This window comes from Bos indicus x Bos taurus, chromosome 11, assembly GCF_003369695.1.
Source record: "Bos indicus x Bos taurus breed Angus x Brahman F1 hybrid chromosome 11, Bos_hybrid_MaternalHap_v2.0, whole genome shotgun sequence".
NCBI lineage: Eukaryota > Metazoa > Chordata > Mammalia > Artiodactyla > Bovidae > Bos > Bos indicus x Bos taurus.
The window spans coordinates 44626116-44644611 of record NC_040086.1 but is presented as its reverse complement, the minus strand read 5'-3'; the positions used below and the strand labels follow the sequence as shown (position 1 = coordinate 44644611).

At 42.6% G+C, this 18496-nt stretch overlaps 1 non-coding gene across 1 annotated transcript; it reads right to left on the bottom strand.

Moving 5' to 3' along the window:
• Window positions 1-438: 438 nt before the first annotated feature.
• LOC113902010 lies at window positions 439-545 on the bottom strand. The gene has a single exon (XR_003513657.1). It is a non-coding gene; the product is annotated as a U6 spliceosomal RNA (small nuclear RNA).
• Between the last annotated feature and the right edge of the window lie 17951 nt (window positions 546-18496).

The following is an 18496-nucleotide window of genomic DNA, read 5'->3' as shown; positions in this document are numbered from 1 at the left end:
AGAGAAAGGGGAATATTCTGTACATACCCTGGCTCCTTCAGGCTTCAAACAGGAGAATTTCATTCTTTTCAACCATCAGGAGCTCCATAGTCTTTTTGGACTAAAGCTCTCAACAGACTTTCCCCACAGAGTGAGCAGCAACTTTTGTCCCTGTGATTCCTGTATTCAAAATATTCATAAGGAGGACATTATGGTGTCCAGGCTGTAAATGCTGATGTGCTTATTCATGTCCAACTTTTTGCAACCCCATGGACTGTAGCCCACCACACTCCTCTGTCCATGGAATTCTCCAAGCAAGAGTACTGGAGTGAGTGCATTGCCGTTCCCTTCTCCAGGGGATCTTCCTGACCCAGGGATCAAACTCAGGTCTCCTGCACTGTAGGTGGATTATTTATTGTCTGGGCCACCAGGGAAGCATTCTTCTGTTGAAGAACATTTGAAAATACAGAATGTTTCACAAATCTGCCTGTCACCCTTGTCCAGGGGCCATGTTAATCTTCTCTGTATCGTTCCAATTTTAGTATATGTGATGCCCAACCAAGCACACCATAAAGTCTTAAGAATCAAAAAAGTCTTTCTTGAACTAGAATCAGTTCAGTTCAGTCGCTCAGTCGTGTCCGACTCTTTGCAACCCCATGAACGCAGCACGCCAGGCCTCCCTGTCCATCACCAACTCCCAGAGTTCACTCAAACTCATGTCCATCAAGTTGGTGATGCCATCCAGCCATCTCATCCTCTGTCATCCCCTTTTCCTCCTGCCCCCAATCCCTCCCAGCATCAGAGTCTTTTCCAATGGGTCAACTCTTTGCATGAGGTGGCCAAAGTATAGTATTACTTAAAGATATGATTAAGTGCACAATTTAGAGAATGAACAAAAATATGCATAAATAAAATATCCACAAATATGAATGTACAGCCACAAATCCATCTTCATACACAGCTTTCTCTGAAGAAAGACCCAGCTTAGACAGCGCATTTTCCCCACTTCTTTCTAAAGCACACTCTTTTTGGAGTCTGGGTTTCTAATAACTGATTTCACTCCCTAACGATTTTCTACATGCAAGCTGAAGTAGTGTTATGTACCAAAGTTTAATACAGAAGAGTTTAAAAGTTGATAGTTTTAATGAAATTCTTTTCAAGTGATAACCTGGAGGGTGATCAGGAAGTCAGTCTGGCACCACCATCACTGGACCCTCTCTGACCTTGCTCCAAGGAAACCAAAAGAGCAAGCTGTGATGGGTAATTTCTTTTCAAACCAAGGGATGGAGTCATCATGCAAAGATAAATCAAGAGAAGAGTCTTTTACAGTAATGTGATTAGTAGTTCCAGGGTCAGAGGCAGAGTGCCGAGAAGAGAAGCTGATGACGTAAGCTTATAAACTTGACATCCTAGCCAAGTCTGTTACTAATGTAGCTCAAAGGTTCATCATTTTTATTATACCAGCAACCAACCAGCTGGACCAAAAGGGGGAAAAACGAACACATTCAGTCTCAAAGCACCTTATTTGGTTTCCTAGCAATTGAATAACCACGTCTCTGGTGAGCTGCTAATGACATCCTCTTCTCTTAACATCTAATCAAAATTCACAGCCAGAAGCAACATGGAGTGAGTAGCCCAGTCAAGACATTAATTATTCTGGTGATAAAACTGTCTCAACAGTGGGCTTAAAGCAGACATAATTTCTGTGACCAGAAATGCTTAAAGCATGATGTTTACCCTTTGATGTTTTGAACATTTCAAATTAGGCAGGAGGGAGGGCACAGAAGCTAGCCACTCCCTGGCAGGTCTTAGCAGGCAGCTTGAGAATCAGAGGAGAACACATGTCTGTTTGTAGCTCTTGTCCTTCAAATTCCAAGAAAAAATGGCACTTCATCTCTGAAAGTCATGCACACAAGAGTTATGTCAAATTAAAAAAAAAATAGAGTTACGTCAAATTAAAGAGACCAATTGCTTCAGCACCATTAAGATCACATCTTGTTCTGATGCTAAAAATTCATCTGACAAGATACCAGTATCGGTTAACATTAGAACAACCTTGGGCCCCCTTATCCATTGTAATGCATTCTCTAAGTGTACAAGTGCCATCGGCAAGTCTATGAACATAAAGTACCACGGGCACCATTATCCTCAAGAAGAAAACAGTTTATCCACTGAGTGCTGGCAGAGCTCTGGACAGAGCAATCGGAAGGGAAAGCTGATGTCATCTGCCAACCACGTGGCCTGTTTTCTACTTATTTTTCTTATGGCCAAAATGCATGACCTTCATCTGTCATTCAGTAAAACACCATTTTGTAAAATGTAAGGCTAAAAAGCAATCATAAGTGATCAAAGGCTGGGTGGGAAAAGATAGTGAGAATCGACTCTGTGACAGAAGTGTCTGACAACGCTTTATACAAGAATATCATTTCAATCTCACATTGACTCTGTGATGCAGATATATTTTGTCATTGCTGTTCAGTTGCTCAGTTGTGTCTGACTCTTTGTAACCCCATGGACTTCAGCTTGCCAGCTTACTCAAACTCGTGTTCATCGAGTTGGTGATGCCATCCAACCATCTCATCCTCTGTCACCCTCTTCTTCTCCCACCCTCAATCTTTCCCAGCATCTGGGCCTTTTCCAATGAGTCAGCTCTTCAAAACAGGTGGCCAAAATATTGGAGCTTCATCTTCAGCATCAGTTCTTTCAATGATTCTGGGTGGATTTCCTTTAGGATTGACTGATCTTCTTGCTGTCCAAGGGACTCTCAAGAATCTCTGTGCTATTTTTCTGTAAAAGAAAATTCCCCAAATCACTTGGCTTAAAGCAGTATGAATTTATGTTTGTGCATAAATCTGTGGGTCATCTACTGATTTGCACCAGATTTGGTTGACCAGAGAAGACCTTAGTCATGGACAGCTGGTGGGTTGTCTGGGAACTGGCAGGTCAAAGACAGCCTGACGCATAGGTCTGGCATTGCCTACTGAGTGATGATGGAGCCTCGTGTCTTTCATTGTGCAGCAGGTTGGTTCAGACCTATTGATATGGCTGTAGCAGGGTTCCAAGAGAGAGTAAGACTTCAAAGCCCACTGAGGTCTAGGCTTGAAACTGGCACATTGCAATCCAGCATGTTCTTTTTGCCAACTCAAATTAGAAATCTAACATAGATTCAAAGAGTAGATAAACACACTCCACTTCTGGGTGAGAGAAGATTCAAAATCTCCCTGCAAAGTTATGGTAGAGGGAGGAGCAGAGAACTGAGAGAACTGATGCAGTTTTCTCCATGCCTGTCATCCACACCCTTGCTGTGGCTTCATCGTGGGCACTTTGTCCTTTCCACTCCTTGACTTTACGTTAGTCTTCATGACTAGGTTTGGCTAAGGTGTTGGGTGGAGGACAAAGTGCCCATTCTGATCATAGGTCTTAAGAGGCTTGCTTGCCCTGTAGTCCCTACATTGCCATAAGAAACGCAAGTTCCAGAAGGAGGATGATGAACACGAGCGAGAACTGGACCTGCAGAACTTCACCATAGGGAAGACCACCCCAACACCACGGCCTGAAGACATGGCCTCCTCACTGACCTGCAGACCTGTGAGGATAAAGGGCCACAGGTTAATCCACTGAGTCTGGGGGTGACGCTGCACAGTGTTATTGGCAATATAGGTAATAGCCAAGTGATAGTCAAATGATATTGAAATACAAAAAAGAGAGGCAAGAACCTTCACTCCTGGAGCTTATAATCCAACGAGGAGAGAAACACCATAAACAAATACACAGAATGATATCAAGTATAATTAGTGCTATGAATAAAATGACTTAATAGTTTGGTAAGGGGTGTCTTTCCTTAAGGTGACTGAGAACTAGTGCTTGCATTTTTAAATACACATGGGTGGCAGCCATCTACACTCAGTGATGGTTGTCGCTTTACCACAACTTCTTAAGCTTCTCTAGTTTCTAACCTTCAGCTGTATCTCTGACAACTATCAATAGTGGAGTCTAATACTAGTGCGTGCATTAAAGTGACTAATGTTTGGTGTGCTAAGTCTCTTCAGTTGTGTCCAACTCCTTGTGACCCCATAGACTATAGCCTGCCAGGCCCTTCCATCCATGAGATTCTCCAGGCAAGAATATGGGAGACGGTCGCCATGCCCTCCTCCAGGGGATCTTCCCAACTCAGGGATCAAATCCTTGTCTCTTACATCTCTTGCATTGGCAGGCGGGTCCTTTACCACAAGTGCCAGGCAATCCAATAAATAAAGTTTTAGATTATACAAGTTTAATCCACAGCAGTATAGTGGATTACAAGTAAACATAGTTGCTAATTTTACCTTTTAGAGTGAGCAAGGTAGCATTTATGTATGCTCAGTGTTTTACTTTTCTTGTTCTCTGACATGAAAATTAAATTTTATTCACCACTGTGCCAAGCTCAAACACAACATTAGGTTTTTCTGAAAATGGGTAATTACTACTTCTTGGCTAGAGGTACAATTCCCAAATAAAGGGACAACATCTTAGAGCACTGTTAGTTTGGTATCCAATAATAATAAGTTCATGGGGTTCTCAAGGCAAGAATACTGAAGTGGTTTGCCATTCCCTTCTCCAGTGGACCACGCTTTGTCAGAACTCTCCACCATGACCCCTCCATCTACCATGGTATTGGAGAAAACTCTTGAGAGTCCCTTGGACTGCAAGGAGATCAAACCAGTCAAAAGGAAATCAGTCCTGAATATTCATTGGAAGGACTGATGGTGAGGCTGAAACTCCAATACTTTGGCCATCTGATGCAAAGAACTCACTCATTTGAAAAGACCCTGATGCTGAGAAAGATTGAAGGCAAGAGGAGAAGGGTACGACAGAGGATGAGATGGTTGGATGGCATCACTGACTCAATGAAGTTTGAGTAAGCTCCAGGAGTTGATGATGGACAGGGAGGCCTGGCATGCTGCAGTCTGTGGGGTTGCAAAGAGTTGGACATGACTGAGCAACTGAACTGAATTGATTTGAATAATAAATATCACAGAATAGAGTAAAGCTTCCTCACCTGGAGTAACTCAGTTTCACCCTTTCACAGATGCATGCCCAGAAAAAGTCAGCACTTGATAAATGCAGACTGGAATGAATGGATGTGAGACAGACTTGGGACAAACAAGTTGTACCAACATAGTGCTTGACCACCACTGTTATTCTATGTAGAGCATGGCCAGTCCACACACAAATGACCCAGAAACCTGGTCATTTCCATGCTCTGCCCTCTACTAGGGGCAGGCAGACGTTCAGTCCCATCTACTTTCAGCCTCCAGACCTTGAAGTGAGTGAAAGTTGCTCAGTCATGTCCAACTCCTTACAACCCCATGGATTATGCAACCCATGGAATTCTCCAGGCCAGAATACTGGAGTGGGTAGCCTTTCCCTTCTCCAGGGGATCTTCCCAGCCCAGGGATCAAACCCAGGTCTCCCACATAGCAGGCAGATTCTTTACCAGCTGTTCAGACCTTGAACTACTTCATTAAAGCATTCCCATAAAAACAGTTCCTGAATCATCATTTTCATTATTTTATCTGCCCTCAGAGATCAACAGCTACCAGAAGCAATGATATGTTAAATATTAATTTCTGGATAAACATTTAGGAAACTATTTCATTTGCAAATAAATCTCTGGTACCAGCAACTAGACTTTCTGTTTGCTATCCCCAAGTCTTCTGAATTAAGGACATCTGCTGGAAAATAAATCCACAACTTCTTAAGACATCATTTACTGCAATTGCTATTTCATGCCAATCTTACAACCTTTCCTTCGGATCTAATCTTACAGCTATTGCACATCCTGAAACCCCACCAATATTTATTTTCACAGAAGAAGCAGCATAACTTGGCTTCGTCAAATCATTCAGAGAAACATCTGTGGCCTGGAGCTTAGGCAGTCACCCAGCAGACTCAGAGGCTGGGGGCAATAGATGAGCAATCAAATTGTTATTCTCCACCGGCTGAAAACCATATTTTATTTGCAATCTTTTTTAGGTTTGGGCTGTCACAATAATTCCTAAAGGGAGAATAGGCCTCCCCACCCAGATCTGAACAGAGCTAATGCCCGAACAGTTGTTATGTCATCCTTCTTTGATGACATGTCCCACCAAGCACACTCCAGACCAGAGCAGCATTTGTCTCTGGTGTCTGCATCTGGCTGGCTCTGATGTAGGGCAGAGGCCACAGGTCCTCTGCTGGCACTGAGTTAGAAATACCTGTTATTCTCAAGAAAATCCTAAGTACCAAAGGAAAAAGAGGAGATAACTGGAAAGCCCCCTTTAAATAACATTCGAGCTAAAGGGCCCGATTAGTGATGGTGGGCAGGTGGTGGAAGAGATGAGGAGAAGGGTGAGGGGGAAGACAGGCACCCATGGGTAGGCCTGCTGCTCTAGTTGTGAACTGTGAGCTACTCAGGGCTGCTGGTGCTCCCACCTCCAATCCCAAAGTTTGGTCAGATGCTCTATAGAGAAGGTCATAGCTATGGACCTTGTCAGCTGCTTCTCAGAGCAGCAGGACTCCTCCCTCCAGCCCATGTGGTCTCTCAGGGCCTTTCCTGCTGAAATGGGAGTAAACACCACACAGAGACAGACTTATACATCCTATCCCCTTTCGTTTTCTGCAGCTATCACTATTAACCACCCTTCCTGTTCCAAAAAAGAAATCAGACAACTTCCTAAGTATTTTCTGGGTAAAAGTTAAGTGCTTGGTGATTTGGGGCCAGGAATTAATGTTGTTATTTATTCCAGTTTCAGTACCTGCTCCAGGTGTTCCTCTGAAGGGAAAGGGAGTGAAGGGGAGACACATAGAAGATGTCAATGCAAATGTTTTCAGCACCACGGACAGTTCTGCCAAGAGGCCCAGGCTCCTCAGTGCTCACAGTACTGGTGAAAGAGATATTTACAAAGACTGCCACCTCACTTCCCTTATAATACTTAGGAATATTTAATAAATCTATCAGGTAACCCTAATCCCACTACTGGGCATATACTCTGAGAAAACCACAATTCTGAAAGACACAAGTACCCCAATGTTCACTGAAGCAGTATTTACAATAACCAGAACATGGAAGCAATCAAGATGTTCATCAACATAGTGGATAAAGAAGTTGTGGTACATTAATACAGTGGAATATTACTGAGTCATAAAAAGGAATGGATCTGAGTCAGTTGTAGTGACGTAGATGAACCTAGAGCCTCTTATACTTAAAGTGAAGTCAGAAAGACGAAAACAAGTATCATATATTAATGCATACATATGGAATCTAGAAAAATGGTGCTGATGAACCTAGTAGAAAACAGACTTGTGGACACAGCAGGGGAAGGTGATGGCAGGATGAACTGAGAAAGTAGCATTGACGTACACACACTATCATGTGTAAAATAGATAGCTGATAAGAAGTTGCTAAATAACACAGAGAGCTCAGCCTGGTGCTCTATGATGACCTAGAAGGGTGCAATGCAGGGAAGGGAGGGATATAAGGGATATATTTATAATTACAACGGATTTGAGTTGTATGGCAGAAACCAGTAGAGAATTGTAAAGCAATTTTCCACCAATTAAAAAAAATTTAAGACTCAAAAACAAAGAAAAAAATTTTTAATTATTTACACATTACTACATTCAGGGATCCCCATGTATGAAGGAACCTGCACAGAACACATCTGCATAGATGCAATGTTGAGTACCCATATAACTAATCACACTAACTTGCTTCTTCAACACTATTTGAGTGTGGTATTCTTTCTTTTCAATGTAACTGAATGATCTCTGCAACCTCATTAGCCATGTAACTTGCTTTATATAAAGAAATGTGTACATACATTGCTCAGTTTTCATAATTGCTAGAACCACAGGAACTCTGCATGCTCTGGCCACTGGCTCCCAATCTTAACTTCAAGCTAACTGTCTAAAAATAGCAATTACAGTGAGCCTTCTTGACCATTTTGGGCCAGAACTCTGAGGTGGACTCCTGGGGGGGGGGGCATGCATGTTTTTAGAAGACCCACAGGAATTTCTGAAAATCACCATTCTACCCAATTACTTGTTAAGTTTCTAGTTGATGTTTTTTAAGATTTTTTTTTTTTGATGTAGACCATTTTTAAAGCCTTTATTGAATTTTTTACAATATTGCTTCTGTTTTGGGTTTTTTGGCTAGGAGATATATGGGATCTTAGCTTCCTGATTAGGGATTGAATCCACACCCTCTGCATTGGAAGGTGAAGTCTTAAGAACTAGGCTGCCAGAGAAGTTCCCAAGTTTCTAGCTGATTTTAATTCAAAATGTGGCTATCGGTCACATATTGTTATCTATTAAGGGAATAGGAAATGGATATCAAACAGAGGACGTTGGACAGGACACAGAAGTCTTGGGTCTCAGTCTTGCAACGGGACTAAACAAACAGCAATGTGGCTTAGCAAGTCACTTAATTCCTTGGGCCTCAATCTCTTGAAATAAGGTGTTTTAGATTAAATTCGTAAGTTCCCTTCCAGCTAGAAATTGGTGTTTGTGTGTATATGTCTATTTTATAGTAGTCAAATAAATCATCTAAAAATGAATCACATTCAAGGTTCAAATGATTCCATCATCAACTGGAGCTCAGCAACATTTCAATGTCCTGTTCCAAGTTTAATGTTCAAATTTTATGTGAATTTTCATCATAAGAGTTTTCAATCCAGGTATTTCTATTTCCGACAATGAAAACTTAGTCTTGTTTAATAACTTCTGTAAATAGAAAGGGAGGAAGGAAATTTGTGTGTTCAATCTAAGGATTAAGCCTGAAAAAAAAAAAATAGACTAGTGGCTCAGCAGAAAAGAATTTTTGTGCAATGCAGAAGGCACAGGAGATGCAGGTTCAATCTCAACTCAGATCCCCTGGAAAAGGAAATGGCAATGTTCCAGTATTCTTTCCTGGAGAATTCCATGGACAGAGGAGACTGGTGGGCTACAATCCATGGGGTTGCAAAGAGTTGGACACGACTGAGCACAGTCGTGTTAGCACAGACACAATTAGAAATAGAATTGGCTAAAACAAAAATATCAATCATGTTTTCTCCAAAAGTGTTCATCTTACAACTCAGTGCTTGGTGGTCTTGCCAGTCTTCTGACATGATTATTCTACTGTCCCCCTCATCTCCTCCCCCAAATTTCCTTGTTGGCATCAGGTCTCTGCTCTTGCCCAAAAGCTAGTGGGAAAGAGCTTGTAGGTTTGGCATCTGTTCTTCTTTTCTCAAAAAAGAATATCAAATGTATCGATAGGTAAGGTGTTCAAATATAGACGTTATGGCCCCTCTTCTTCATGAATGTCTTTACTGTTGTTGTTGTTCAGTCACTAAGTCATGTCCGACTCTTTGTGACCCCATGGGCTGCAGTATGCCAGGCTTCCCTGTCCTTCAGTATCTCCTGGACTTTGCTCAAACTCATGTCCATTGAGTCAGAGATGCCATCCAACCATTTCATCCTCTGACATCCCCTTCTAGTAAAAGTTCTGTTGAGCTATGAGTCACTTTTTAACACAAGCTCCTTCTGTGGCTTCTGCTTGCAGGTGACAATGATCTTCCCAGTGGAGGACAGAGTCAAACCTGACTGTGTGGGATCCATAGAGAGGAATCTGCAGGGGGAATGGCTAGGAAAATTGCACATAGTAAATCCTCAATAAATGGCTATTGAATTACAAACTGAAACCATAATCTTATGTCCAAAGATACTGGTTTACAAGTTCTACTAAGAATCCCAATGAGCATTAAAAAACACCATTAGTGCAAGCTGAGGAATCTAGAATAGCATGACCATTTCTTAACAAAACTTGGGATCTTGATTCATTTTGCTACCTTTCATCCTTGTTTAAGAGTTTTATTAATGTACGGCCATAGGCTGTTCCACCAAAACTAATCATGAGCCATACTGCTATCATTTTATATCTCTTCAATTTAGGAATCACTTAAAACGGGGTAAATGGGTGTTCTTTGGAAGGAATGATGCTAAAGCTGAAACTCCAGTACTTTGGCCACCTCATGAGAAGAGTTGACTCATTGGAAAAGACTGATGCTGGAAGGGATTGGGGGCAGGAGGAAAGGGGGACGACAGAGGATGAGATGGCTGGATGGCATCACCAACTCGATGGACGTGAGTTTGAGTGAACTCTGGGAGATGGTGATGGACAGGGAGGCCTGCTGTGCTGCGATTCATGGGATGGCAAAGAGTCGGACATGACTGAGCGATTGAACTGAACTGAATATGACCCAAAAACTAAAGGATACAGCACCACACCAGAAAAATTCCAAGTGAACGTCATTCAGTCACGTCTGACTCTTTGCACCCCCATGGACTGACTATACAGTCCATGGAATTCTGCAGGCCAGAATACTGGAGTGGGTAGCCTTTCCCTTCTCCAGGGGATCTTCCCAACCCAGAAATCAAACTGGGGTCTCCTGCATTGCAGGCAGATTCTTTACCAACTGAGCTATCATTCCAAGTATTAAATAACACCATACATTTACACCAACTTTCTATTTTGAAAGGCTACTACCACTTTGGTGGGCTAATTTTTATAACCTCTTAGAACACTACTGCGATAACTATTAAGATTTTATTTTCCGGGACTTCCCTGGAGGTCTGGTGGTTAAGACTCTGCACTTCTAGTGCAGGGGGCATGGGTTCAATGCCCATGCATGCCACATCATGCAGCCAGAAAATTTTTTTAAAGGTTTTTTTTTTCTTTGTTACTAAAATTGTCATAAAAAATGCCCCCATAAATATATTCTTTTTAAAGCTGAGTAATATTGCATTGTATATATGCACCACAATTTCCATATCCATTCATCTGCCAATGGACCTCTAGGCTGCCTTAACTATTGTAAAAACAAGTGCCATAACAAACACTGGGGTACATGAACCCAGTGCTCTGTGACAACTTGAAGGGGTAGGATGGGGTGGGAGATAGAAGGGAGGTTCAAGAGGGAGGGAACAAATGTACATCTGTGGCTGATTCATGCTGGTGTATAGGAGAAACCAACTCAACATGTAAAGCAATTATTTTCTAATAATTTTTTTTAAATGTCCCTATATCAACTAGGAAGCATCACTACAAACAAAGCTAGTGGAGGCGATGGAATCCCAGCTGAGCTATTTCAAACCCTAAAAGATGACATTGTTAAAGTGCTGCACTCACTATGCAGGCAAATTTGGAAAATTCAGCAGTGGCCACAGGACTGGAAAAGGTCAGTTTTCATTCCAATCCCAAAGAAGGGCAATGCCAAAGAATGTTCAAACTACCACACAATTGCACGCATTTCACTGGCTAGCAAGGTCATGCTCAAAATTCTTCAAGCTAGGCTTCAATAGTAAGTGAACTGAGAACTTCCAGGTGTACAAGCTAGTTTTAGAAAAGGAAGGGGAACCAGAGATCAAATTGCCAACATCCATTGGATCATAGAAGAAGCAAGAGAATTCCAGAAAAACATCTAATTCTGCTTCACTGACTACACTAAAGCCTTTGACTGTGTAGATCACAACAAACTGTGGAAAATTCTTAAAGAGATGGGAATACCAGACCACCTTATCTACCTCCTGAGAAACCTGTATGGAAATCAAGAAGGAACAGTTAGAACGGGACATGGAACAATGGACTGGTTCAAAACTGGGAAAGGAGTACGTCAAAGCTGTACACTGTCACCCTGCTTATTTAACTTATATGCAGAGTACATCATATGAAATGCTGGGCTGGATGAAGCTCAAGCTGGAAACAAGATTGATGGGAGAAATATCAATAACCTCAGATATACAGATGACACTACCCTTATGGCAGAAAGTGAAGAGGAACTAAATAGCCCCTTGATGAAAGTGAAAGAGGAGAGTGAAAAAGCTGGCTTAAAACTCAACATTCAAAAAATTAAGATCATGGCATCCGGTCCCATCACTTCATGGAATATAGATGGAGAAACAATGGAAACAGTGACAGACTTTATTTCTTGGGTTCCAAAATCACTGCAGATGGTGATGCAGACAAGAAACTCAAAGATGAAGAAAAACTATGACAAACCTAGACAGCATATTAAAAAGCAGAGACATTACTTTGCTGACAAAAATCTATCTAGTCAAAGCTATGGTTTTTCCAGTAGTCATGTATGGATGTGAGAGTTGGACCATAAAGAAGGCTTAGGGTTAAAGAATTGAGGCCTTTGAACTGTGGTGCTGGAGAAGACTCTTGGGAGTCCCTTGGACAGCAAGGAGATCAAATCTGTCAATCCTAAAGGAAATCAACACTGAATATTCGTTGGAAGGACTGATGCTGAAGCTGAAGCTCCAATACTTTGGCCACCTGATGGGAAGACTCGACTCACTAGAAAAGACCCTGATGCTGGGAAAGATTGAAGACAGGAGGAGAAGGGGATGACAAAGAATGAGATGGTTGGATGGCATCACCGACTCAATGGACATGAATTTGAGCAAACTCCAGGAGATTCTGAAGGACAGGGAAGCCTGGTGTGCTGCAGTCCATGGGATCAAAAAGAGTCAGACACGACTGAGCAACTAATCAACAACAGCACAGACTAATAGACTAAGTCCTGCCGTTAAGAACACCAAACAGAACAACAGTACGTCTATGCAAAGATCCCTGTTTTATAGGATCTTTGTGCTATACATTCATTCTAATTAGCATAGTCATATTTCTTCATTAGCTTGTTTGTCCATAGGTTTCCAAATTAAATGCAATTACTTAAAAAAGAATCAATAACAGCTAAGACAGCTCAGCCCTTGGCAGGCTCTTAAAATAATTCTCCATCTTTTTTACCAGAACAATGTTTAGTCAAGTTGGAAGAATATTTTAAGAGGCCCTAAATCAGATTAAATGATGGCTTTCAGGTCTTGCTATCTCGGAATGCTGCCAGATAGCAATCTCTGTGATTGACTCAGTGTGCATTAGGAGAGCTCGTTCTGATGATGTCCAGATGACTCATGGCTTCTAATTCTCTTAAAAAGAGCCAGGAGACCTGCAATGTTAATTATATTATGGGACAGAGTGGAGGAGTATTCACTGGAGATGGATCCAAATTATGCATCACAGGCTCCCATCTGCAAAGTCATCTGGGGGTATGGTTTGTCCTCGTAAGGAAGGCATCTTGGTCTCAGGGCACCGGGTTGTTAGTTTTTCACTTTGCAAATGTATTTTTAACACATAAAATACTAGCTACCATGACCAGAGTCATTAGAAGATGTGCAATTTGTTCCTCCTCTGGCCCAGGCTGTGGTGAAAACAACTGGGCTGGATGGCAGCTCCTAGATGCTTAGATTTCATTCTGAAAGGAGCGTATTATAGGAAATAATTGTTTGTTTCCTCTGAGTGTGCGTGATAAATCTAGTGGACAGTCTGCTTCAGACAACCTTTGTTTGATGGAAGGAGATCTTGTCATGCCTTACCCAGACACTACCCACATCAATCAAGGACGGTTTGATTTCTGTGTTCTTAATGGAAAAACACAAAGGAGTTTTGTTTAGTGAGATTTATCTGGGAATACTGAGCTTTGGCCACCAGAAAATCTCTTCTACTTCTCATTGTATAAACTGGCTTTGATGGACGTGTGTCTTTGCTGACATAAAGGAATAGGATTATGTCAATCCAAGATCTATATTCCCTGTTGCTAGCAGGTTGTACGGATACTGGGCTCTCTTCCTCACTTAATAGAATTTGCTGGATCCAAAAAAATCTAAAATCCAAATATATCACTCAGTCGTGTCCAACGCTTTTTGACCCCATGGACTGTACCTTACCAGGCTCCTCTGTCTATGGGATTTCCCAGGCAAGAATACTGGAATGGGTTGCCATGCCCTTCTCCAAGGGACCTTCCCAACCCAGGGATTGAACCTGAGTCTCCCATGTTAGCAGGGGTCTATAAGACTGAGCCACTGCAGAGCTGACAATAATTAGTCCCTCCAGGACATAAATGGACCCAGGGTGGCAGCTGTGACTTTAGCTGCCTTTAGCACCTCCTAGAGGCAGGCATGGATGGAAGAGCCTGGTGGGCTCCAGTCCATGGGGTCGCTAAGAGTCGGGCACGACTGAGCGACTTCACTTTCACTTTTCACTTTCATGCACTGGAGAAGGAATGGCAACCCACTCCAGTGTTCTTTCCTGGAGAATCCAGGGACAGAAGAGCCCAGTGGGCTGCCATCTATGGGGTCGCACAGAGTCGGACACGACTGAAGCGACTTAGCAGCAGCAGCAGCAGCAGAGGCAGGCATTCCCCCTGCAGACCAGCTCTTGATCCCAACCTGAAATTCTGGGAATGCTGCTGCTGGTGTGGAAGGCAGTGTCCCATCAGCTTCAGCATCACTGCTTCCCTTCTTTAATTTCCCCTAAGCTCTTGGTCTGGGTCCTGGTAGCAGAATGCTCTGGTGATAAATTGACCTTAATTAAGCCAGTGTATGGCTAAGTTAAATTAAAGCAGCATTTTGCTGCCAGCAAATCCATTTAGAGATTTTAAAATATTTACCTCTTGCTAAATATGGCAGGCTCTGCATATTTAGTCAGAATGATCTATTTTTCTCAAGGAGTTGCAATCCATTGAAGTAGTTTCCATAGTAGGAAATATAGCCTAATATTATAAAAGGAAACGGTTGTGAGGCATTTATTATTCCATCCCTTACCTTCAAAATATTTTAAAAAAAAGAATCTATTTTCCAGCTTAGACTCATCGCCCAGGTCCCAGGCTAATCCCTACAGGAACTTGTTGACAATGTGCACCGCCCACTCTCAGCAGGTCCTCACTAAGCTGCACACTCTGGAAACTTTGATTGAAGGGCTACTGCCTTCTTATATATCTCATTTTTCATGGATAACAAGTACAAGAATTCATTTTGGGATCAAATTAGAACATTTCAATGCCAGACTCGACGTTATCATTGTCTGCGGCTGTCACAACAAAGCCTGATGGGATGACAGATCATCTTGTCGAAGGTGCTTCGCTTCAGTGGCCCGGAACCTACAAGCAATTTAGTCCCTTTGGCTGCCCATTGCCGCTACTATCAGGGCATCATTCAAAATGATTCCTCCACGCTAAATAAGGCTTTCCCATATGAAGTCAAGTTCATGAGTTCATTAACTATGGACAGACACTGGGTCTCACACGAGTGAAATCGTTTTTATTGGATTGTTTTGGGGCAAAATTATCTTATGATAAAAGGATCTTATACAAGGTTTATTTTATTTTACTATTGGAAATAGATATTTGAAGTATAGAAAGGTACTTCATTATTTCATTATTGCCAATTTACTGTCATGCTAACTTAATTTAGTATTTATAGTTAAATATTCAATACGTACATTTATTATATGCCAGGTACTTTGCCAGGCCTGGGAATACAAAGATAAATGAGATTTATTTCCTCAATGAGTTCACAGACTAGAGGAGGGAGAAAACAAACACATTAACAGTCACAATACAGTGTGACAAAGACAGTCATATTCATCTTAATTCAAACCTTTCTTCTAATTTACAGCTGTTATAATGAAGTCAAGCAAAGATTTCACAGTAAGATACTGCCTACGTGGGCCACCTTCTCTTTTCACGTACAAGTCAAACAGGAGCACCGTTCAAGCCAGACTTCCTGTGATTTGATAAAAGTGGGTATTTGTAATCACACTAAGCAGATCTGCAGGGATGTTCATTTATTCATCCCACAAATACTGACCGTGTGCCAGTTTCCCATGAGAACCATGGATAAAGTCCCATCTGACTGACCAGGGGCAGCCTCGTGCTTTAGATGACAGGGTTTCAGAACCCCTCACCCCTGTCTTCCTACCTCTCTGCCTTCAAGGAGTACTGGAGAGGCCCCACCAACCAGATATCTCATACTGTTCCATTTCCCCATCCCAGAGAGAGGAACTGATGACAGAACCTAAATCCAGTTCTATTGTTATGCATTTAAACATGATTTTATATGCGGATCTCATGGTCCTGAGAACTCGTCTTCCTCTCCCTGCCCAGCAAGTCACAGAAGACGATTCACATAATAAATAGGAAGGGACACCCCGGCAGCCAGAACCAAGGTCTCTGAGTTGGGGGCCACCCTCTGCCATGGTCAAGAGTGCCTTTTGTCAGGAGCGCTTGACTTTTGCTGGGAACTGCATTGTGTCTTCCCAAAATGCACGTGTGAGTGCCCTGACCCCCAACATGACTGCTACATGGAGATAGGATCTTCGGGAGTTAATTCAGCTGGAATGAGGTCATCGGAGTGAAAATCTGACCCACCAGTCCTATGGCCTAAGAAGAGGGAGAGCCATCTCCCTGCACCAGGAGAGGACACAGCAGGATGCTGGCTCCCACAGCCCGGAAGAGAGCTTCACCAGGAGACACAGCCTGTTGGAGCCTTGCCCTGGACTTTCCAGCCTCTGGAACACCAAGAAGACAAATTTCTGTTGTTTGAGCCACCCAGACGATGGTATTTTGTTATCCAGCCTGAGACGACTAAGACAGCTTTCATCGGGGGTTTTGTCAATAAGAAAGATTAAAATGTATTGGGAAACTGAAGCAGCCCTGGAGGAAGCTGGAATATTGTACAAAGTGTCCCAACCTGATAAACAATATTAGCTGTTGTTTACTGAGTAATTGAAGCCAGGCACTGTGCTTTATGGGCACACTCATGCACACACTCACTCACACACTCACTCACACACACAATCACAGAGTCCTCAAAGTAACCCTATCAGATTGATAGCATTCCCCTCATCCTACTAATTGATAAAACTGAGTTTCAGGAATACTGATCAATTTGCTAAAATACACTCACCTAGAGAATCCAAGATTTAAAGCCAAATCTCCAAAGTCTAAGCTTCTGGCCATTATGTGACAGATTCTAGGCAGAGCTCCTGTCCTAGGGGTTATTTCAGGATGCCTTTTGTGCTCTGTCCCTTCAAACCAATCAGAACCCCTTGACCCCAGGTCCCTGTCAAGCCCAGAGGTGTCCATTTCAGTCAGTGTTGGGCCCTGGACACAGGAAAGTCCCTCAAATTGGGGTTTATAGGAAGCTGCAAACCCACCCTGCATACATTCTGTCTTTTTACTCATCAACAACAACAGAAACTCCTGGAGGGAATTTTCTGGGGGGCCCGTACAGAAGCATCTGAAAGGAGCTGCCAAATCACATTTTTATGACTTTTTCCTTTTTCCAGACTCTGTAATCATCACACAGACCATCACACCAGCCACACAGTTGGCACATGACCCACAGCGGCCCTTCTCTAGCCTGAAGGAAAAGCCCTCAGCGCAGAGACCAGTGCACAGAACCAGGGAACTCAGCCCCGCTTAGCATTGCAAGAGCCAGCCCCTTGCAGGCTCTGAGCGAGGTACCATCCATTCTGTCCTGAAGCAACAGAGCAGGGCTAGAAACTTAACATCATCCAGTTAATGCAGAATATGTCCTCTGCCCCTCGCTGAGCTGCTCTGAATATGTGCCAAAATAGCTATTAGCGGTGATTAAAAGTGAGACACTGAGCTGAGATTCCCTCAGGAAAAAAAAGAGAAGCGCCTTTCCATACACCCTGGCTCATCAACACTGACGACGGCTCAGCAAGAGGCCGTAAGGTGTGGACCAACAACCTGGAAGAAGATGGTTCAAGAGCGTTTGTTCTGATTAACCCACCAGGTACACATGGCATGGAAAAATCAAGCAGAGTATTTTGTCTTGTCGCTGTTTTTGAGGAGGAGCCAGAGACAAAACAAAGCAAAATCATAAACAGTATTATTGAAAGGCAAAGATCTACAGAGTTGTTGTTATTGTCCCTCAGTCATGTCCAACTCTTTGTGACCCCGTGGACTGCAGCACACCAGGCTCCCCTGTGTGTGCTGCATCACTACCTCCCAGAGTTTGCTCAAACTCATGTCCATTGAGTCGGTGGTGGACGAGATATCCTCTATCACTCCCTTCTCCTTTTGCCCTCAGTCTTTCTCAGCATCAGGGTCTTTTCCAATGACTCAGCTCTTTGCATCCGGAGGCTCAAGTGTTGCAGCTTCAGTTTCAACATCAGTCCTTCCAAAGGTTGATTTCCTTTTGGATTGACTGGTTTCATCTCCTTGCAGTCCAAGGGACTCTCAAGAGTCTTCTCCAGCACCACCGTTTGAAAGCATCAGTTCTTTGGCACTCAGAGAGAGTAGCCAATTATAAAATGAACAAAATGTAATGGACAGCCTGGCAGGTAGGTAAACTAGTAACAGGAAGATAATGAGGAAGAAAGGGAGGGAGAAAAATAACAAAAGAAAAGTGAGGAACTAAGAATTCTTTCTGGAAGAAAACATTCCCCAGGGGATGGGATAAAAACTTACAAACACTTTAAGCTATACAGCTTCAAAATACAAACTTAATAGAACTTAAAGAATTCCAAATCTAGAAGATCAAAGAAAAGAGTAAGGTAAAAAGAAGAAAATATCATTGAGAAGAAAGCAAGTTGACATTAAAAGGCCATTAGAGATTTGATTGTTGTATTAGAAAAAGCAAGAATATA